Source organism: Phyllobates terribilis, unplaced genomic scaffold, assembly GCF_046119375.1.
Source record: "Phyllobates terribilis strain yellow unplaced genomic scaffold, ASM4611937v1 Scaffold_5__5_contigs__length_657084704, whole genome shotgun sequence".
Classification (NCBI taxonomy): domain Eukaryota; kingdom Metazoa; phylum Chordata; class Amphibia; order Anura; family Dendrobatidae; genus Phyllobates; species Phyllobates terribilis.
In genome coordinates, this window is record NW_027362765.1 from 243220953 (window position 1) to 243245012 (window position 24060).

A 24060-nucleotide genomic window follows, 5' to 3' on the forward strand; every position below is an offset into this window, starting at 1 on the left:
CATCAACATAGAGTGTACAGGAAAAAAAAAGAGGCATTCAAAGAAAAGAACACGGTTCCTACAGTCAAACATGGCGGAGGTTCCCTGATGTTTTGGGGTTGCTTTGCTGCCTCTGGCACTGGACTGCTTGACCGTGTGCATGGCATTATGAAGTCTGAAGACTACCAACAAATTTTGCAGCATAATGTAGGGCCCAGTGTGAGAAAGCTGGGTCTCCCTCAGAGGTCATGGGTCTTCCAGCAGGACAATGACCCAAAACATACTTCCAAAAGCACTATAAAATGGTTTGAGAGAAAGCACTGGAGACTTCTAAGGTGGCCAGCAATGAGTCCAGACCTAAATCCCATAGAACACCTGTGGAGAGATCTCAAAATGGCAGTTTGGAGAAGGCACCCTTCAAATATCAGGGACCTGGAGCAGTTTGCCAAAGAAGAATGGTCTACAATTCCAGCAGAGCATTGTAAGAAACTCATTGATGGTTACCGGAAGCGGTTGTTCGCAGTTATTTTGGCTAAAGGTTGTGCAACCAAGTATTAGGCTGAGGGTGCCAATACTTTTGTCTGGCCCATTTTTGGAGTTTTGTGTGAAATGATCAATGATTTGATTTTTGCTTCATTCTCTTTTGTGTTTTTTCCTTGCAAGCAAATTAAATGAAGAGAATAATACCAAAGAATTTGTGATTGCAATCATTTTCAGGAAGAAACTGAGTATTATCTCACAGAATTGCAGGGGTGCCAATACTTTTGGACAGCACTGTATATATATATGTATATATATATATATATATATATATATATATATATATATATATATATATATATATATATATATATATATATATATATATATATAGACCCTATATTGCCTTACAGTTGTGTACTTAGCTTACTGGCATCTTCTTCCCATGCGTTTCCCCTCTTTTGGTCATTCAGGGGTTCATCAAGGAATTCCTTCAATCAGGACAAGAAAAGGAGACCATAAGCCATACTGCAATGAGGATAACAACTCATAGGCCCAGGCAATATGCCCCACATAGCCCCCTACATACAATATGAGCCCCCACACAGCCCGATACATATTGTATGAGCCCCCACATAGCTCCCTATATACAGTATAAGCTCCATATAGCTCCCTATATACAGTATGAGCCCTAACATAGTCCCTAATATATAGTATGAGCCCCCACATAGCTTACAGCCTGTAAGCACGCTCTGGCACTTTGACTGACAGCTCCCGCTGGAGTGCATCATTGCACAGCCAGCTGTATGACTGAAAGCCAATGGTTCCTGGTATGAATAAAGTCCATTTTATTTCCCATGAGCTGCACTTTCAGTACAGCTGTCTGACACCTCTCTAACACTATTAATTTACAGATTAACGCTACATATGCAGGTTAGTAGCATTATCCGACATGACAGGTTCCCTTTAAAGGGGTTGTCCACTACGCGGACGGCTCCATCTCAATCCATATATTTCGCCCTTGTAAAACAACACTTATACTCACTGTCGGTGCCGGAATAGTGACCCGGGTGGTGAGTAGAAGTGTTGGTATTTTACAAGGTGGAAACATACAGATTAAGATGGGGTTGTTTGAGTAGTGGAAACCCCCTTTAAGGAGATAACAGCAGCCAGCGAAGCTCAGTTCTACGATTGGCTGCGAGCGACTGATCCAGCTGTCAGTCAGTGCAGGAGCGCAGTTACAGCTGCTGCTCAGTAGCACCTTTATGACTGAAAGCCTGAGGCTGCCGGGAGGATGAAAGTTCTGATGAAATGATGAGGATGAAAGTCCCTCCAGGCAGTGGGACTCTAAGTGCGGTGGCAGCACAGCTTCACAGCTATTAATCTGCAGATTAAGCCCATATCTGCAGGTTAATAGCGTTTATTTCACTAGACAAGTTCGTTTTAAAGGGCTTGTCTGGTTCCTAACAGTCTGCAGTCACTCTTTGTGACTGCAGACCATGAAACAGTGACAGTGTTATAAGGCTACATGCCCACGATCAGGAATAGCAGTGTTTTGGATGCTGCATTCTACATTACAAGCACAGTGGTTGGGATTTCTAGAAATCCCATGCCCACTGTGCTTCTATTTAACGCTGCGTAACCTGACCCGCGGAACGTCTTTACGAGCCGTACCATGTCAATTTCTGTAGCCACTTGTATTTTGACAAATAGCATGTCATTAGATGCGGTAAATAGAATGCAGCATTTTGGAAGCAGCGAAAATATGTTGCGTCCAAAAATGCTACCATTCCTAATCGGGGGCACGTACAAGCAGAATTTGCAGTGGCGCTCAGTATTGTATCTAAGGGCAAGGAGCTTTTTATTGTGTAAAAAGTGGGGGATGGGAGTAGACTGAAACTACATGGGGCAAATGCTCCTGCACATTATGTGCCCTTCCACCTTGGAAATTTTGCAACATGTCAAATGTCCCGGCACATTATGTGCCCCTCCAGCTTGGAAATTTTGCTTGCATCGTATATATAAATACATGATGCAAGTAAAATTTCTAAGATGAGGGGTCACACAGTGTGCAGAAGCATTTGTCTACATGTAGTTTCAGTCTACTCCCTTCCCCCACATCTTATAATTATAAAGAAATGTAAAAAAATTACAATAGCCCTGTCCTTTCATACAGAGCACTGCTGACTGCCTACTAGTTCCACTGCCACAGACAGACATGAACTTAAATCATCATGTATGTCTGTGGAAGTGGAACTAGTAGGCAGTCAGCAGTACTCTGTATGAAACGGCAGGGCCATTGTAATTTTATTGATTTACAATATACATAACACATACTTTTTAGAAAATTAGGAGGGAATAATACAGACTCAGACAGTTGAGAGCAGGGCACAGTAGGAGGCGAGGAGTCAGACGAGCTCAGGCTAAAGTCTGGGTGCTTGGGAGCCGGCTCCTCTTCGGCTTTGGGAGCCGGCTGGGTCCTCTGCCTGACATCAGGGCTGCCAGCAGGAATTTCAGGGCCACATACTGGCAAAATTTTCGGACCCCCTTGAGACTCCGCCCAGGCTCCACCCAAGCTCCGCCTCCATCCCTCGAATCTTCCACAGTCCCACTGCCCACTCTTGGAAAAACTCTACTTTCTGTACCACGTCTTCACCAATCACACATTAACAGTTCCCAACGAACACCAGATCACTTACATAGCCAGCTGCTTTTGTTTTGGATAAAATATTTTTTAAGCCGCCACCACGACAAGGTAGACTCTTATGGCAGGGCCCTACTCTACTCTAACCTATTAAACATTTTTTATAATACCCAATATTCTTTTTAGGTATATTTTTATTTAAGGGAATGTGTCACATACATTTTTTAAAATGACCGATAATACCACATACAAGGGACAAATACCGCCACACCATGACCAGACCACATATTACCACTACATAGTGACCAAATACTACAATACTGATCATTAATAAAAAAAAACAGAATACTAATATTACCATAAGTGTCATAATACTCAGGAGCTCTGTGCATAGTATACAGTGTAAAATGTCAGTGTACAGATAACACACTGACTCACCAAGGATGTCTCTAGGTGAAGTCCTTCATCTTTGCATTTCCTCTGCAGCTAGCACAAACCGCCATCACTTCTTCTAGCCAGTACTCGTCTCTGCATAAAATAACACAGTTATCTAGAGCAGTTTACAGAGCAGATTCCCCAATTTTTCCCAAAAAATGAAGAAAAAAAAGCGACATAGTGCCGCCCTTTACAGTAACAGGACCCCTCTCTCACTGAAAACCGTATAATCCAAAAATAAAATACATCATAGCAGTAATAATATCCTTTAAATAGCCCCTACAGTAATGTCCTACATCCTGTCCCAATGTCTCCATCCTACCCCCATGTCTTCATTTGTCTCCATTCTGCCCCCAAGTCTCCATCCTGCCCCATATCTCCCTCCTGCCCCGTGTCTCCTTTTGTCTCCATTCTGCCACTAATTTATCCATTCTGCCCCCCATGTCTCTCATTCTGCCACCATGTTTCCATTCTGCCAGCGGCGCCCGGCTCTCCCATAACCTGAAGCAGGATTGCTGGTGCATGACAGTGACATCATACGCCAGTGACGTGCATGCTGACATCAGCCGGCGGCTTGTGATTGGCCGGCAGCTGTTAACTATTGCCGTGTGGGAAGCTTCAAAGTGACCGTGAGTCAGAGGACGCACATTCTTAATTAACCAAGCCAGCAGAATCCTGTCGCTGGGGCCCGGTTAGCAGAAGAACAGGGGCCCGACCAGGCCCCCTCTGCTCATCGGGCCCCATATGCCAGTAAGGGCAGGAATGCCCTGATGGCAGCCCTGCCTGACGTCATGCGGCAGAGCGGGCCCAGCATCATTCAAACTGCCCGCGGGTGCGTGATGTGAGTGGCTCATTTTAACTTTTAAATAGACGCGCACGGCCACCCGCGCTGTGTATGCTGGTTCCTGCCCTGCCTCATGTGGCAGGGCGAGCCCAGTATAATTTAAACCGTCTGTTGCCACAGTCCCGCTGCGGTATCAAACATGCGATTTATAATGGGGGAAATTCATGCCCCTCCACCAAGGCCTCGTGCCCCAGGCGGTAGCCAAGATTGCCCTCATTATAATCCGGACATGGATGTAAACAAAGTATAGTTCACAATATGTTTTGTTTTTACATAATGGTAGAACATGGGGTTGTCCCTACCACCCCTGACACTGTCAGCAATGATTGCACATTGCATATTCATCAAGGTGAATGGCAGGGGTGTAACGATCAAGTTCGCAGCGGTCACCACGCCTGCAGAAACTTCAACTGGATGTGCGTCATCAGACGCACATCCAGTTGAAGTGTATTGCGGCACACAGACCCATCGGGTACTGCGCAACAATACACGCTGCTGGCCAATCAGAGGCCAACAGCTGATGTCAGCATGCACGTGATAGGGCATATGGCAGTGACGTCACGCTCTCCTGTCACAGTCATCTGCCAGCTTTACAAGAGGACGCACGTGGTGGGGGAGCGATGGGAAGGTGAGTATTTATTTATTACTTTTTAAATCAGTGGCCATACAATTACATGGATGACTATGGGGTGCATTATACTTTGTGGATGACTATGGGGTGCATTATACTTTATAGATGACTATGGGGGTGTATTATATTTTATGGGTGACTATGGAGGTGCATTATACTTTATGGATCACTGTGGGTGCATTATAATTTATGGATGACTATAGGGGTGCATTACATTTTATGGATGATTATGGGGCGCATTATACTTTATGTATGACTATTGGATGCATTATGTATGACTATGGGGGTGCATTATACTTTATGGAAGACTGTGGGGGTGCATTACATTTTATCTATAACTATGGAGCACATTATACTTTATGGTTGACTATGGGGGAGCATTATACTTTATGGATGATTATGGGCTGTGCATTATACTTTATGGAGGACTATGGGAGTGCATTATACTTTATGGATGACAATAGGGGTGCATTATACTTTATGGATGACTATGGGGTGCATAATACTTAATGGATAACTATGAGGTATATTATATTTTATGGATGACTATGGGGTGCATTATACTTTATGGATGATTATGGGGTGCATTATACTTTATGTATAACTATGAGGTATATTATATTTTATGGATGATTATGGGGTGCATTATACTTTATGTATAACTATGAGGTATATTATATTTTATGGATGACTATGGGGGTGCATTATACTTTATGGATGACTATGGGAGTGCACAGTGGCAGAAACTGCAGAAACTCTTAAAAAACGCTTGGTAGAAGGCCTGCCATCTTCCCCAATGATAATCCGCATGTGCTGTGCACATGCTGCGGAAATTTCCGCTGTGGATTATCATTGCGGAAAAATCCGCAGCACTACCAATTATTTTGCGGAAGCGCTGCGTTTTCGCCGCCATTGACTTGCATTGGAAAACATGGAATTCGCATCACAGCATCTGTACATGCGGATTCCATGCGTTTCAATGTGCGGATGGTACCCGGGTGTGGAGGACAGGAGACTCTCCTCCGGACCCGGGTACCATAGAACCTGTAAAAAAAGAATAAAATAAAAAATAAATATTATACTTACCTTCTGATGGCCCCCGGTGTCTTTATCCGATGCGTCCTGGCTTGCCGGCAGCTCGCGGTAGACTAAAGGACCTGTGGTGACGTCATTTAGTCATGTGACGGGTCACGCGACTGCTGACGTCGGCAGGCCATCAGAAGGTAAGTACATATTTATTTTTATTTTTTACCATTCTTTTACGGTCACACCAGCATGGATTTATATAGTGTGACCAAGTTGTCAAGCACTTTCCAAGTGATGCTAAAATCGCTTGGAAAGCGCTTGTCAACCCGCATGCGGAAATGCATGTGAAGAACGCTTCACATCCGTATGACTTAATATCGAGCACACGTAGCCATCTATACACAGCAGGAGGCCGCACATAGCCATCTATACACAGCGGGAGGCCGCACGTAGCCATCTATACACAGCAGGAGACAGCACGTAGCCATCTATAAACAGCGAGTGGCAACACGTAGCCATCTATACACAGCAGGAGGCCACACGGCACCATCTATACACAGCAGGAGGCCGCACGGTGCCATCTATACACAGCGAGAGACCACAAGAAGCCATCTATACACAGCGGGAGGCCGCACGTAGCCATCTATACACAGCGGGAAGCCGCACGGTGCCATCTATACACAGCAGAAGGCTGCACGTAGCCATCTATACACAGCGGGAGGCCGCACGGCACCATCTATACACAGCGGGAGGCCGCAGGTAGCCATCTATACACAGCAGGAGGCCGCACGTAGCCATCTATACACAGCGGAAGGCTGCACGTAGCCATCTATACACAGCAGGAGGCCGCACGTAGCCATCTATACACAGCGGGAGGCCGCACGTAGCCATCTATACACTGCGGGAGGCCGCACGGCGCCATCTATACACTGCCGGAGGCCACACGATGCCATCTATACACAGCAGAAGGCCGCACGGCGCCCCCCCCAGGGACAGCGGGAGGCCGCACGCAGTCACGCACACACACAAACATAGACATATGCATACACGCATAAACACATTTGAAACACAAAAATACATATAAACAGACATCACACAATGATATCTGCACGCACACACACACTCACTCACACACACACACACACACACTCACACCCTCACACACACACACTCTCACACACACTCACCATCCCCCGGCTCGGCTTCCATCGTCCAGCTCCTCTCCGGTGGTAAGTAGCAGTGCAGGGCGCACTCTGCGTGATGACACACTAGCAGACACGGCCGCGCACAGGGCCGTGTCTCCTAGCAGTGATGCGGCCGGGCCAGCACACAGGGAAGTTAACAAGTTAACAGGTGCTGGCCCGGCCGAAGAAGAAGCAGCGGCCCTGCGCTGCTGCTGGGGGAGTGGTCCGGGGGACCCCCCCGCCACTGACTGCAGGAGCCGCACATATTATAATGAGGGCAATCTGGTCGTGGGCCCCCCCGGAGCCCCGGGCCCCCCTGGATCCCCAGGCGGTATGTACTGTTTGCTGTGATCTTTTGGTATACTGCATGTGTCCACTAGAGAAGTGTTCCCCAACTCCAGTCCTCAAGGCCCACCAACAGGCCATGTTTTCAGGATTTCCTTAGTATTGCTCAGGTGATAATTCCATCACCTGCACAGGCAATAATCCCATCACCCCTGCAATACTAAGGAAATCCTGAAAACATGATCTGTTGGTGGGCCTTGAGGACTGGAGGTGGGGAACCCTGCACTAGAGGGAGTTAAAGATTAGGATAGTATATACCATACACATTGCTTGTTGCACAGAGCACTTTATAATACCCACATCTGGATACTTATGATATAGTGATTCCGTGACTGTTACTTATTCTTAATAATACTGATGTGGTATTATATTTTTCGATGTGGAGTATGTTAGGGCTTATATTATACTTACAATAACATTGTTTCTACCTTGACTTGTTCTTTGGCAGTGTGTTCCCCTTTTTGTATTTTATTGATTTTAATATGTATGTCATTGGTATATGTGTTCAATTATAAATATTTTTTATGCATATTTTTTATTTTGTCTTATTCACGTTAATATGGGAGGTTCTCTTTTGGTTTATTAGATTACATACTTCCATACAACTTATAGCACCTGTTTAGGCTAGGGGTAGTGCATTCCAGAATACTGGTGCAGCATGAGAGAAGTCCTGGAAGCGGGAGTGAAAAGTTCACATTATAGAGGATCTTAGTCTTAAGTTGGTATCGGAATGAAGAAGATGGGTAGCGTGGTAGACAGAGATGAGGGAAGAAATGTAGGGCTGTGGAGAGCTTTGTGTATAAGGATATGTACTCACGACTGTTTTCTCTCCATCAGAGAAAAACTATCCAATTATGCTGATCAAGCTCTGATCAGAGTAAGATTAGTTTCTCTCAGAGATGGAGAGAAATAAAAAAGTTTCTCATCCTTTTCCATTAAGTCAGTCTGGGAAAATTGGACAGCACTCGGATGTCATCCGAGTAATGTCCAATGTTTTCCATGGACTCAGACTTGCTTTGCCAATTTTGATCTGACACAAGTTGGATCAAATCCGGACATGTCGCAGCTTCAGGCGAGAAATGCTACTGCGCAAGCGTGGGCGACAGGGGCCATATTGCTGCAGGCAAATTTCTTTTTCCTCCAGCAAAATGTCACCGCTAGCGGCGCGTGCGCAGTAGCATCCATCGGCAATCAATAGATGCTACTGCACAAGTGTTGGCACCATTTTGCTGGAGGAAAAAGAAATTTGCATGCAGCAATATGGCACCGCCGGCCGCACTTGCACAGTAGCATCTCTCGACTACCGAGAGATGCTACTGCACATTTGTGGGCGGCGGGGGCCATGTTGGTGCATTTAAATTTCAGGTTTGGCACACAAATTACAGAGGCAGTATTTAAAATAGTAGGCAGGTCACTTAAGGCACAGTGACCTGTCAGAAGGCAGACATATGAATACATAAGCAGAGCACTAGTTAAGGCCCCTCCCCAAAGGCTCGCCCCGAAGCATGAGCATCTCATTATCTCAGAAATGAAAATAAAGATTATAAAAGAGCCACTGGATGGATTTCATCAACAAAGGTATCATTTTAATCAGTGTAACTGCGCCCACCTGACAGTGTATGTGGTTTCCTGCGCACAATCCTGCTGAGAGGTGCGCTTTAAGGCCCTTATGACGTATACTGTGAATCCTCATAATCCATTTGACCTCCAGCTGAGCAAGGTTTTTTTCCAATCACCACCGCGCTTGTCGATAAGTACACAATCAATACCCCGCATATGCAGAAGGCTAGGATCACAGCCGTGTACAGCCTTGAAATGCCTTGGGATAGGTTTTAACATTGGATTTTCAAGTGACTCCAAGGCATTTTTGATGTCACGTACATGCTCTATAACACGTTTTTGGAGTTGCCGAGAAGTGAGTCCAACGTAGATGAGGCCACAGGGGCACGTAGCATGATAGATTACCCCTTCCATACTACAGGAAATGTGCTGGGTGATCATGAATTCCTTCCGTCCATTACGGGATGTGAAGGAGAGAAAGCGTTCCAAGTTTGCCCAGGCCACATAGTCCCTACTAGGGAAGAACCCCCATCTGGGGCCTCTTGAGCCGAATGCCCGCTCAGGGCCAGGATCCATGTGGTAGCTATGAACCAATAGGTCCCTGAGGTTCTTTGCCCGACGGTAAGTAATGGACAGGGACGTCGAATATTTTGACAAAATGGGGTCTTGTTGTAAAATAGGCCAATAATTCCCCAGGGCATTCCTGACAAGTTGACATTGATCATTGAAGGTGGAAATAAATCTCATCTGTTGGTTCTGTAATGGTTGTCTCTTGGTTTGTAATAGGTCCTCTCTCCTAGATTTACTGGCTCTTCTCCAACCCCTTCTGATTGCCTGTCGGGAGTACCCACGTTCCTCAAATCTATTACAGAGGTAGTTGTAGTGTGCCGTATTGGTGATGCAGTTTTCTCTATAGGCATCTGTCAGGGAGAACATCGTACAGATGGGTGAGGCCGCGGCTCTTACCACTACTAGGTCGGTTATTGGGAAACTCACAGTGAGCATATGCTATATAACCTCTGATATATATACCCCAATACGATAACTGCCAACTCCACAATAACAAAAGGAACTACTAGCTGTCACCACCAATTGTTTATACAGGCCACTTGGACACCCGTTACAAATAGCATATGGCTTCAGGGGTACGGTTTACAGGGCAAGAGAAACGGAGCTATTCAATTTTATATATTCAATCCGGAAAGTTAGGCAGTGTTATAAAAAAACATACAAAAATGTTACAAAATGGGAACAAAACAAGACAGCATATACAATTACATAAAATAAAATGGATAACAAAAGAAAAGTACTAAACCTGTGTGACAGAAATGGCTCAGCGCTTAGTGGAGGGAAGCACTCCTTAGAACAACGCCTAAGAGCAATGGACAGAACCACAGAGTACTGTGTCTTCCAGAACTGACAAATGACAAAAACACATTCTGCTTTTTATTAGATCAGGGTAATGCCCACATACCTCCCCTTGGTGAGCTCATATGGGGACAGGTTGTGGGATGTGCGAGGTCTTTTAGAAGTTTATGAGATCCCCAACTTTCAGGATATCTTCACCCCTGGAGATCCCAGGTGGGAAATATTGTTGTCATGTTTCCTATCACAATTTCATTATCCATCTGACCGATATTAAGTTGAAGGTGTTCGGCCGGCCTTATGGTGATGGGAGTGAAAGCGTTATGTTCGTCCCTTTGCTACAACGGCAAAAGTATATCTCCCATAAATATCGGATCGATGCAAACCCCAATATTCATCACTGACAACTGGCTCTAGAGAGTCTAAGATAATTCCTTTCAACAGAGGAAGCACTTGTACTTGTACTCTGAGTAGACTTGTTGGTTGGTTCTCATCAGATCTCTTGGTGCAATTACCTGTTCACGGCATGAGGTCCTACTTCAATGGAGGTTGAAGTGTTAGCTCTTTCTCTCTTCACCAATTATAATTAATCCCATATGTTCAATGTTGAGGGTGATATGTCCCCTCTCCGGAGATGACTTTATGGATTTTACAATTCTTCTCTGCGACACCTCCCCCTTTTAGAGGTGGCATGGGAGACTGATTACAAATTGTCTCCAAAGCTCCCCTCACAGCACAACCTCCCTGGATCCCAAATTACCCTCTCCTCCTTGGACTCAGAGATGGGCTTCTCTCTGCGTTCACACAGTGCCTCAAGACTGGCATCTACCTGTAGGGCAGTCTGAAACTCGCTAGAGGAAGCGAGAAGCGACATTAAGGCCCCAACCTCACAGGAACCCTTTGGGACCTGCTCAGGGTCAGTAACTGGTTTTGTTATCCTGCTGGAAGATGAGGCTCCAGAAAGCAGCACATTACCTGCATTCTGGGCGCTCTGACTGCGTGGGACAGTGACTATATAGGCTGTCTCCCCGGGGAGAACACATTCCCATCAGCCTGATGGGCTGTGAGTAACCCTTTTCCTTCACCTTGACAGACTGGGGATATTACTTTCCCACCATCCAGACAGGCTGTGGGTACTGTTTTCTCATCACCCTGACAGGCTGTGGGTACCGCTTTTCCATCACTCTGACAGGCTGTGGGTACCACTTTTCCACAATCCTGACAGACTGTAGGACACACTTTCCCACCACCCTGACAGGCTGTGGATAACACTCTCCCATCACCCTGACCAGTTATGGATAAGCTTTATCACCATCCTCACAGGCTGTTGATAACACTTTTTCATCACCCTAACAGACTATGGGTATCACTTTCTCATCAGATGCAAAAAAAACTACTTGAAAAAAGTATATAGACAATAAAATATTTTGAATCAATAACATGATTTTATTTCAGACACCAAAATGGAACAAGACTGGTTAAAAACACAAAACAGCAAGACATAACAAAAAACACATGTAATTAAAAAGAGAATTAAAAAGCAGAGCAGCAAACGCAGCACTACTAGTTTGTAATAGCCAAGAGAAATATATTTATAAAGTGCAAGTGCACAATAGACCTTAACTAACACACCTATAACAATAACAAGTATAAGGCCACGGCCCCACTATCAGTATTTGGTCAGTATTTTTTCTCAGGACTGGGAGCTAAAACCAGGTGAGGAACAATCCAAGAAAAGGTATAATATTATTATTTATTTATATAGCACCATTGATTCCATGATGCTGTAAATAGGAAGGGGTTACATACCAAACACAGATATCACTTACAGTAAACAAACTAACAATGATAGACTTGTACAGAGGGAAGAGGACCCTGCCCTTGCGGGCTTACATTCTACAGGATGGGGAAGGAGACAGTAGGTTGGGGGTGGGGGTGGTTTGCAGTAGCTCCGGTGTTGTTGAGGTGGCAGCAAGCAAGGTCATGGCAGGTTGTAAGCTTGTTTGAAGAGATGGATTTTCAGGTTCTGAAGGATCCAAATGTGGAGGCTAATCGGACGTGTTGAGGCACAGAATTCCATAGGATGGGGGATATTCAGGAGAAATCTTGGAGGCGATTGGGTGAGGAACGAATAAGTGTGGAGGAGAGAAGGAGGTCATGGGAGGACCGGAGATTACGTAAGGGAATATATTGGGAGAGATGAGTTCAGAGATGTGCAAAGGAGAAAGGTTATAGATGGCTTTGTAGGTCAGTATTAGCAGTTTGAACTGGATATGCTGGGCAATTGGGAGCCAGTGAAGGGATTTGCAGAGGGGGGTAGCAGAGGAGTAGCGAGGTGAGAGATGAACTAGTCGCGGAGCAGAGTTAAGGATGGGCTGGAGTGGTGCGAGAGTGTTAGCAGGTAGGCCGCAGAGGAGGATGTTGCAGTAGTTGAAGCGGGAGATGAAGAGGGCATGCACTAGCAGTTTAGTAGATTAAGGAAGGTACAGATTGTGGAAATATTTTTGAGCTGGAGGCGACAGGAGGTGGCATGAGCTTGGATGTGGGGTTTGAAGGACAGGGCAGAACAAAGGGTTACTCCAAGGCAGCAGATTGCCGGTACTTGGGAAAGTGTGATGTCATTTATTGTGATAGAAGGATCAGGTGGGGAAAATATGCGAGATGGGGGAAAGATAATGAGTTCAGTTTTGTCCACATTGAGCTTGAGGAAGCGAGAGGAGAAGAAGGAGGATATGGCTGATAGACATGCTGGGATTCTGGACAGCAGAGAGGTGACATCTGGGCCAGAGAGGTAGATCTGGGAGTCATCAGCGTACAGATGGTGCTGTAAGCCATGGGATTTTATGAGCTGTCCCAGGCCAAGGGTATAGATTGAGAAGAGTAGGGGCCCTAGGACAGAGCCTTGAGGGACTCCAACAGAGAGGGGGTGGGGTGAGGAGGTAGTGTGGGAGTGGGAGATGCTAAATGTGGGGTTAGAAAGGTATGAGGAGATCCAAGAAAGGGCAAGGTTTTTGACACCAAAGTAAGAGAGGATCTGTAGTAGAAGGCAGAAGTCAACTGTGTCGAAGGCAGAGGACAGGTAAAGATGAAGGAGTACAGAGAATTGTCTGTTAGCTTTGGCTGTAAGTAAGTCATTAGTAACTTTGGTGAGGGCAGTTTCGGTGGAATGGTGGGGGCGGAAGCCAGATTGTCGGTTGTCGAAGAGAGAGTTAGATAAGAAGTGAGAGGAAACAATGGGGATAGGGGAAAATATATGTATGTGGGTTAAGAATTGGCTCAGTCATAGGAAACAAAGGGTGGTTATTAATGGAAAACACTCAGACTGGGTATCAGTTAACAGTGGGCTACCACAGGGGTCAGTATTGGGCCCCCTTCTTTTTAACATATTTATTAATGACCTTGTAGGGGGCATACAGATTAATATTTCAATATTTGCAGATGACACTAAACTCTGCAGGGTAATCAATACAGAGGAGGACAATTTTATATTACAGGAGGATCTATGTAAACTAGAAGCTTGGGCTGATAAATGGCAAATGAGCTTTAATGGGGATAAATGTAAGGTAATGCACTTGGGCAGAGGAAATAAAATGTATAATTATATGCTTAATTGTAAAACACTGGGAAAAACTCACTGAAAAAGACCTGGGTGTATTGGTGGACGACAAGCTCACGTTTAGTGGCCAGTGTCAGGCAGCTGCTGCAAAGGCAAATAAAATAATGGGATGCATTAAAAGAGGCATAGATGCTCATGAGGAGAACATAATTTTACCTCTGTACAAGTCACTAGTGCGACCACACTTAGAATACTGTGTACAGTTCTGGTCTCCGGTGTATAAGAAAGACATAGCTGAACTAGAGAGGGTGCAGAGAAGAGCGACCAAGGTTATTAGAGGACTGGGGGGTCTGCAATACCAAGACAGGTTATTACTATTACACTTGGGGTTATTTACTGTGGAAAAACGAAGGCTTAGGGGTGATCTTATTACTATGTACAAGCATATGAGGGGACAGTACAAAGACCTGTCTACTGATCTTTTTACTCTGAGGCCAGAGACGGGGACAAGGGGGCATCTTCTACGTCTGGAGGAAAGAAGGTTTAATCATAATCACAGACGCGGATTCTTTACTGTAAGAGCAGTGAGACTATGGAACTCTCTGCCGCATGATGTTGTAATGAGTGATTCACTATTAAAATTTAAGAAGGGCATGGATGCCTATCTTGAAAAGTATAATATTACAGGTTATATATACTAGATTCCTTGATAGGGAATTGATCCAGGGAACTAGTCTGATTGTCGTATGGAGTCGGGAAGGAATTTTTTTCCCCAATGTGGAGCTTAGTGTTTGCCACATGGTTTTTTTTTTGCCTTCCTCTGGATCAACATGTTAGGCTATGGGTTGAACTAGATGGACTTAGTCTTCCTTCAACCTTAAAAACTATGTTACTATGTTAAAAACTATGAAAGTTCAGCATGAACGTGTTGCTCAAGGAGTTTGGAGGCAAATGGGAGCAGCGTTATGGGGCGGTAGCTGGACGGGGTGGTAGCTGGACAGGGCGATTGGGTCGAGGGATGGCTTTTTGAATAGAATAGAAATAAGTGCACCAATTCTGTATTTATCACCCACTCCTGGTTTTGGCTGCCACTCCTGAGGAAAAAATGCTGACCGAATACTGTCCAAATACTGATAGTGGGGCTGTGGCCTTAATAGAAGTAAAGTGCAGTGCAAAATAAAAATAATTAACCAAACATAATGTAAAGTGCGGTGCACTACAAGGTTAATCATCAATAGATATCAAAGAGGATCAGAGTGGATCAAGGTAACCTCAAGTGAAATAGAAATAGTAAATAGACAAAGACATGTTATGGTGTGAAATTCTAAGGCATAAAATGAGTCAAATTACCGACCCGGATTTATGCTGTGAATGCCACCACTGCCACCCCTCACTCCCTGAGGAAGCAACGTATCTTAGGAAAAGTACTTACCGTAAACCCACACCTACCAATGGTCTTTTAAAATGGGATAGCCACCATCCGTTTACCTCGAAAAGGGTAAAGTGGCAATTCCTTCAACTTAGAAGGAATTGCTTGACCCTGGAGGTATTCAAGACCCAGGCATGGGACTTACATATACTGTAAGCTTTACGGAGAGGAGTTACCCATCCCATGTCCTTAATTCAGTCTTCATCCGTGCATTATGAATTGTTAGACAATCACTACTTCATAGCATTGTTGGAAGCAGGATTATGATATCACCAGGATAATCGGTATATATGACAATCAGGCAGATTGTGTTTTTATACCCTCAAAAAACATTGGGGAATCCTGATGGTGGATCCTGAACTGCAAGGGATGATTCCATCTACTCCTAGTGTCACTTTTAGAAGATTGATCAAAGATCGTCAGGTACATAGCTTGTACCAGAAACCACCCCGGACAGGTACATGGCTGGATAGGAAGATCTGAGTTTTTTTCAGATGTGGGGACTGCTGTATTTGCAATTGGACAAACCCATACAAGATCTTTGCTAGCGCCTCTTCTGGAAAAACCTTTTTGCATCAGGGACTTTACTAATTGCAAAACATCAACAGTAATATATAAAGCTACCTGTACCTGCCCCCCTGGACTACATTGGAAAAACTACCAAAGAGTTCAGAAGCCGAGTGGAAGAACGTTGGGGGACATATGACACGGTCGGGATATTCCCATTGCACGCCATATGAGTTCTGTTCATCAGAGTAAAACTATTGAGATTTCCTTCTGTATTATAGAAATAGTTATGCCCAAAATTAGGAAGGGTGATCTGAATAAACTAGTCTTAGAAAGGGAATGCGAATGGAACTATAGGATGGACTGATTGGCTCCAAAAGGTCTCAATGAGGTATTATCTTATAAATGCTTTTTGTAAGGTTCACAAACAGGTGTGTGTCCTAGGAAACAGTCATTATAGGTGGGTATTTAAGGATCACTTTTTCTTCCCATGTTGGTTCCTCTATGTTGCGGGATCTCGATCATCATTATATTGTATACATCGTTTTAAGACCGTCAATGGTCATTTTTGCTATATATTTTCAAAATTATTCCCACTTATCCCCATCTATATATTTTTATTTATTTATATGGCATACATTAATGCACCTTGGAATGAGCAGCAATGGTGGCTCCAATTGAAGGAATATTCCATGATATAAACACATCTCTCTTCCTGACACTATACATTTCTATATTACTGAAAGACAACAACTTTGCTGAAATCTCCCCGAGACTGATAGCATATACATAGATTTTAGGTTCGCATCGAGGATTTGGACCAATCCCCAACACATTATGGTTCTGTAATAAACAACAGTGAGGCTATACTTTGAATTACATCTACTGAGCTGGTAGGTAGGAACACTTGTGTTACAGGCTGGAACGCAGCACGTTATGGGCTCAGTTGCGCAAGCCTAACTTGCGTCCCAGCTTGGAACGTCTACGCTCCTGCACATCTCACGTGCATCCCAGCTTGGAACACTTGAGGACATGCAGACGTGAAGCGCATGCACGGGCCTGGTGACTCAGCATGACACTGGTGAGGACACATGATGCAGCGACCTGATTATCAGCAGGATGCCCCCTTCATACCTCTAGTGTCTGATTGTGCAGACACAGGCTCCAAGTGCCTAATACACATGCGCTTTGAGAGATATGTGGACACAACAGGCTCATATGATTATTGAGGTTATACCTTTTAGGGCGTGAACAAGTTTCTTACATGATATATAGTGGGATATTTAAAGCGGACTACAACTTCCACCAAACACACCATGCTGGATTACTCATCTGTTTCTCCACCATGTATCCAGACCTCCTGATGAACCAAATATGGGGAAACGTGTCAAGGCATGAGTGGTAAAGGATAAGTTGCCTATTACTATTAATATTTTGAGGAGTGAGTGGCGAATCATAAGTAGCTCATTATTATCATTATCTTCTTTTTGAAAAGAGGAACGTTCTATCTGATCCTCTACAGCAGGGATGTCAAATTTAAACACATAGAAGAAAAATGAAAAACTTGGAGAAAGTTGCGGGCCAACCAGTATACAGTATAATGGGCCCCACATAGTCCTCCATACAGAATAATGGGCCCCACATAGTCCTCCATATAGAATAATGGGCCCCACATAGTCCTCCATACAAAATAATGGGCCATACATAGTGCCCCATACAGTATAAGGGGCCCCACATAGTCCCCCATACAGTATAATGGGCACCACATAGTCCCCCATACAGTATAATGGGCCCCACATAGTCCTCCATACAGAATAATGGTCCCACATAGTCCCCCATACAGGATAATGGCCTCACATAGTCCCCCATACAGGATAATGGCCCCACATAGTCCTCCATACAGAATAATGGTCCCACATAGTCCTCCATACAGTATAATAGGCCCCACATAGTCCCCCATACAGGATAATGGCCCCACATAGTCCCCCATACAGGATAATGGCCCCACACAGAGATGGCGGTTCTGGTGTCGCAGGCCAAATAAAACCACCCTGAGGACCAGATTTGGCCTTCAGTCTGGAGTTTGACATGTATGCTCTACAGTTTATGTTATAATGAATAACAATGGACTATAATTACTGTTTGTTATCAAAGAGGAACACTTTTTCTGATCCTCTGCAGCCCATTTGAGCTATTATTCACCCTCATTACCTCTATCAGTGTTAAACATACAGTACCATGGTCTCTAATAGAATAGGGAAATATGGGGTGATATAGGCATAGCCACTGTTGAGCAGGGCTGCCATTTCTCGTTGACCTTTTAGGGTGCTAACCTCTGCGGCTAAGCAATCACATCTTTTCAGGGTAACACTCTAGGGTATTGCAGGACTCCTAGTATCACCTGATTTTATAACGCAATTTATCTACCCCTTAGGGATATTTTTTTGTTGGGTGTTGTTTATTTTGTTTTCTTCTTTTAATGCATATCAAATAAAATTGTATTTTAAGGTTTTATGTTTCACAAAAATATGTCTCCCATAACTATGGAATCTGTCACAATAAACCCTATATTCATATCTGGTATCTGGCAACAACCAAGTCTGCCATCAGTCCACCTATTTTCACACATTCTCCCCCCCCCAATGTCCCACGCACCTCAAGACAGGAGAAGGGGGGGGTAGAGAGGATAACTAATTAATTAATTAATGAACAAACGAGCAGCTGTCCCACCTGCTTCCCAGTCTGTAGGCTCCCTACAGACTGAAGCTGACTGCTGCAGCACTGCCAGATAAAAGCCAGGAGCCCATTATGACACGTGCGTTCTCTGTTCCATTCTTCTATTCTTGCATTATTCCATTGTCCATTGTTCCATTGCCCCCTAACAATGTGACAATGGAATAATGCAAGAATGGAAGAATGGAACAGACATTGCAAGTGTCAAAATGGGTTCCTGGCTTTTATCTAGCTGTGCTGCAGCAGCCAGCTTGTCTGTACGGAGCCTACAGACTGGGAAGCAGGGGGAACCGCTGCTCGTTTGCTCAGTAATAACTTACCCTCTCTACCCCCCACCCTTCTCGGTCTTGAGGCGCGGGGGCCATTAGGGGGGAGAGGAGAGGAGAATGTGTGAAAATAGGTGGGCGTATAGGGGACGTATCAGATATTAAACTTATAAGAAAAGATTTTTTTTACTTTTTTTTAAACCATTCAGGTTCTAGAACCGAAGCTTTACCCCAAAGGGCTCCACAACATATCTAGACGCAACAGAGACTCATCATTATGGCCAATTTTTTATTTTTTTTAAAGTTTTATAAAAAAGTGTAGTCACACCCAAAGCCAAACAATCCTTAACCAGAAATCCATCCACAAAAACACTACACCCAGTGCTTCCATTTCAAAAATTTCCATTTACCTTCAGCATCCAAACTCCTTTCAACATCCGATTTATAGCAAAAATACAACTTATCCAAAACCATCCTTACACAATCACTCACCTCAAGAAACTCATTCCTATAAACATACAGATTCCTAGTATTCCACAAAAGCTCTTTCCCACATGCCAAAAACAACCAAAATACTCCCTCTTTCTCCTTATTCAGGTTACATAGACCAAACATGACCATTTTTACCGTTAGAGCCTTTACAGCTGTCAACTCCCAGCAAAGCTGGCCCAGAGTACCCCATACATCCCTCGCATGCTTACAAAACCAGAAAACATGGTCTATCTCCTCTGTACCACCACATCCAACTCTAGGACACCTCTCAGATGGTACTAACCCCCTTTTCTTCTGAAGCGCTCTTACCGGTAATATACCATGCCAAGACAGCCACAGCAAATCTTTCTGCTTATTTGAAACATCAAACTTACATAGTTTCCTCCAAGCACCTTCACACTCGACTGATTTCAAACCAATAATATCACAAGCAAAACTGTCCACACACATCCTTTTTAACATTTTCTTCTCATTCATAAAATGACCCATACTAAAACTCTCAAGTCTAAACTTTTTCACAAACACTTTCACAAAAGCATACCACTCAGGACAAATAAATGAGAAAGGCTCCCTCAAATCCTGTACAGATGATTTCAAACGCCCTAACATAGAGCCTGCTTGATACCTCAACAAACAAGCAGCTTTGGTATCCTTGAAAAAAAGCTCACAAAACAGCCCAACATAGTTTAATCCAATGAAAACCTCTAAGTTTGGAAAATCCAAACCCCCATAATATGTCTTTTTCATTAATTTCTCTCGTTTTGCCCTTTCCATCTTACACCCCCACAGCAACAAAAAAATAATCCGATTTAATTTCTTCAAAGTCACAGCTGATGGAGGAAAAATCAAAGCAACATACAGTATCATAGGCAAAATAATATTTTTAACTATCAGAACCTTTCCTGTAAAGGACAAATCCCGTAACCTCCAAAACTCCATTTTTTTTTACAATTTTGCCCCCAACGCTTCCCAACTCTCCTTGCCCTTCTAATCGTCATCAAAATCTATACTCAAAATCCTAACACCTTTAAAAACCACACATTCTATATCATCATCGTTTAACGTACCTTGCAAACAGAACCCTTTCATCTTACTTTTGGCCCAATTAATTCTAAAAGCAGAAGTCGCATAAAACACATTAACCAAAAGCTTCACTCTCAACACTTCACAGGCAGATTCACACAAAATACAAATGTCATCCATATAGCCTAAAGCTTTGACATACTTACCCCCAGTACTCGGAATCAAAAGTCCCCTAAAGACCTTGTCCTTCCTAATAGATTTCAGCAAATGCTCTATCGCACAAATGAACAGTATGGGCGACAATGGACACCCCTGCCTAACCCCAGAAAAAATCTCAAAACTATCAGCAAAGAAACCTTTAATCTGAATCTTGCTCCTAGCCCCTTCATACGATCCATGCAACAATTTAACCAGATGCTCTGGAAACCCCATCTTCCTTAACACACAAAACAAGTACGTATGTGCCACCCTATCAAAGGCCTTCCCGAAGTCAAGCACACACACAATCACCCCTTTCTTCCTCACCATACAATCCCCAATCATATCTCTCATCAACATCACATTCTCATGGATCCTCCTCTTTGGAACTTCACACCCTTGATCCTCCATAACAACATTTGAAATTACCTCTCTCATACGGTAAAAGTTTGGCAAAGATTTTGTAGTCAACATTCAAAAGAGTTATCGGACGCCAATTACCTACAACACGCCTATCTCCCTTCTTGAACAACAAAACCCCTACACCTTGTTTCATACTCAGTCATCCCACATCCAGAAAACAAACACTTCATAATAGCCACCACATCTTTCCCAACAATCTCCCAATACTTAGCATAAAACTCCCAAGGGATACCATCACCCCCTGGAGCCTTGTTTTTAGCAGACTTGGAAACCACATATTTCACCTCATCCAACGAAATTTCACCTAACAAAAAAGGAAACTCAGACACTGGCACAAAGTTATCAATCACACTCAAAAAACCACCCAACTCACACTCCTTCCTTTTATATAAAGACATATAATAATCAGCCACTACCCCAATCATATCCTTCCCATACACCTCACAACTATTCTTGTCCAACATAACATTCATATTGCGTCCACCCCCACACATCCTCTTAAAAAAGAAACTTGTACACTTCTCATTCTTTTCTCTCACCTCAATTTTAGATCTCAAAATAATTTTCCTACCCTGCTCCCCAAACCATTCTTTTATCTCTCTCTTGGCCCTTTCCAACTCATAGTTAACATCCAAATCCAAAGATTTGCGTTTATGCAAATAGGAAATCCTCCTATTTTGCCACTTATACAAACATCTCCTTTTCCTAGCTCTAATATACCCAGCTTTCCTAAAGAACACACCAATCCTTGCTTTCACCCAATCCCACCATACCAACAAATGTGCAAAGCCTTTCTTATTCCTAACCCAACATGCGTACTTCCTAGCAAACTCAATTTTCATCCTGCAGAAAACTAACATTCATCTTCCATACTCCACGCCTATAAAACAAATTAGCAATCTCAAAGCTCCCCACCAAACACTCGTGGTCAGAAAAACACACCCTTTCTTGCATATAATTAATGCACTTTACAGCAGATGAAGAAAAAAAGAAGTAGTCCAAACGGGGACCTGGCTTAGAATCCACAGCATCTTTCATAGAAAAATCAGACATCAGACGATTCCAGAGATTTCCAGTCACGTCAATTTTGGATTCCACTGAACCAGCTCTACCCCTTTTGTCCAGGACACAATTAATATCACCAACCACAAAAGTTGGAATTCTGCCATACAAAAAAACCCGCAATTTCTCAAAAAGGGCAAGTCTCTGCTTCTTGTCAGCATGCGCATAAATGTTGATTAATTTAAATTTCCACCCCCTGAAACACAAAATCAAGCACACACACCTACCCACCTCCACAACCACACTTTGCAATATAGAAATATCCCTATTTTTAATCAAAATCCCCACTCCGTCATTCTTATTTATGGGAGAGTATGACCACACCACTTCACCAAAATCCCATTCATTCTTCTTAGGCGCCCTATTTAAACCACATTCTTGCACACACCACATCACAACCTTTAGAAGCTAGAAAATCCAGCACACATGCACTCTTGTATGCCGACTGGAAGACCCTAACATTCTGTGAGCTAATATTCATCTTCAAAGTCATGAAAAAACACTAAACAGGAAAAAGGACATGGAGACAAAAAAGTACTCAAGTTCCACTACTGCCAAACTGAATGACTTCTTCCAGTACTGCCACCTGTTCACTGGAAAGAAAACTTTGACCAGGAGAAATAGGGTCTTCAGTGACCCCTGAAGCAGGGCCCTCACTAATGGTTGGCTCCAGACTCAGAGCATCAAACACATTACGTGACACAAAGGAAGGCTTCTCCAAAGGCCCCTTCATCAGCCTTTTAACTCCTTTGCTGTCTTTTTTTTAAAACACTTTATGAAAGCCTGCAGCAAGCTCAGCAGCAGATATCTTCTCCTTGCCCAGACTTTTACAATCAGATGAGGACATTTCAATCAAATCAGAGTCAAGCTCCTCTGCATCCATATCTGGACTATGACTCTCCAGGAAGCCAGCAATGGTCACAGAAGTCCCCTGGGAAGATTCAGGTGTCTCGGATACTTTGCATACTTCAAGGGCATCATTAGCCTCCATTCTTGGTACCTGCACAACCTCAGACACCACCAGTCCAGTACTACTCTCCCCAACAGGCATGTCAGCTGGAGCAGGATGGGACTCCACCTCTTCCACAGGCATTACAGGATGTATTACACCAGCACTCTCACTGTCCTCCACAGAGTGGAGCTTTGCACGTATGTCAAAGGCACCTGTTTTTCTATCAAACCGCCTCCTCTCAAGGATATGCTGTGCACCCAGACTCGGGCAGGACCTGCATGTATGATCCAAACCCCCACACAGATCACACACAGGGGGGTAAGGGCAGGCCCCTGCATCATGTCCTGTTCTTTTACAGTTCCTGCAGGTAACCCCTTACTGGCAGTCTTCCTTTATATGCTCATAAATGAAACAACTACGGCAGAAGGTAGGTTGCCCAGGGTAGTGGAGAAACCCCCTATCACCCCCAATTGAAAAATTCGCTGGAGGATGCATGGTACATCCAACACCTTCAGAGTCAGGTTTAAAGAGGACCCAAAACTTTAAATTCTCATTGTGAACACCAAAAACATTTATTTGGGCTATGTCTCCCTTCACAGAAGAACAATATCTTGACAAGAAAGCCTTGATTAAAGTAGTGTCAATGAAGGGATTAAACATATGTACAACAAGAGGCCTCTCAACAGCCGAAAATAAAGGAGTAACAGAAATGTACCTCATATGCTGGTGGTCTTTGTGCTCCTTTAGATATTGTAAAAAATTAAGGCAATCCTCTTCACGGTAAAAAGAAATGTCGTAATTCCCAGAAGATGGGAATTCTTGAATACAGAAAATCTTCTCCAACTCAATACATGTCAGATCCATAACCACATCCTGCACAATGTGGAGAGGAGAAAAGACTGGGAAGCAGGGGGGAAAGGAATGTT

The 24060-nt window shown here is 43.9% G+C and overlaps 1 long non-coding RNA gene across 1 annotated transcript; it reads right to left on the bottom strand.

Annotated features, from left to right (window-relative positions):
* Window positions 1–889: 889 nt before the first annotated feature.
* Window positions 890–24018, bottom strand: LOC141271091 (uncharacterized). Its single transcript, XR_012321825.1, has 3 exons — window positions 23850–24018; window positions 3542–3631; window positions 890–950 (listed from the first exon to the last, which is right to left on the bottom strand). It is a non-coding gene; the product is annotated as an uncharacterized lncRNA (long non-coding RNA).
* Between the last annotated feature and the right edge of the window lie 42 nt (window positions 24019–24060).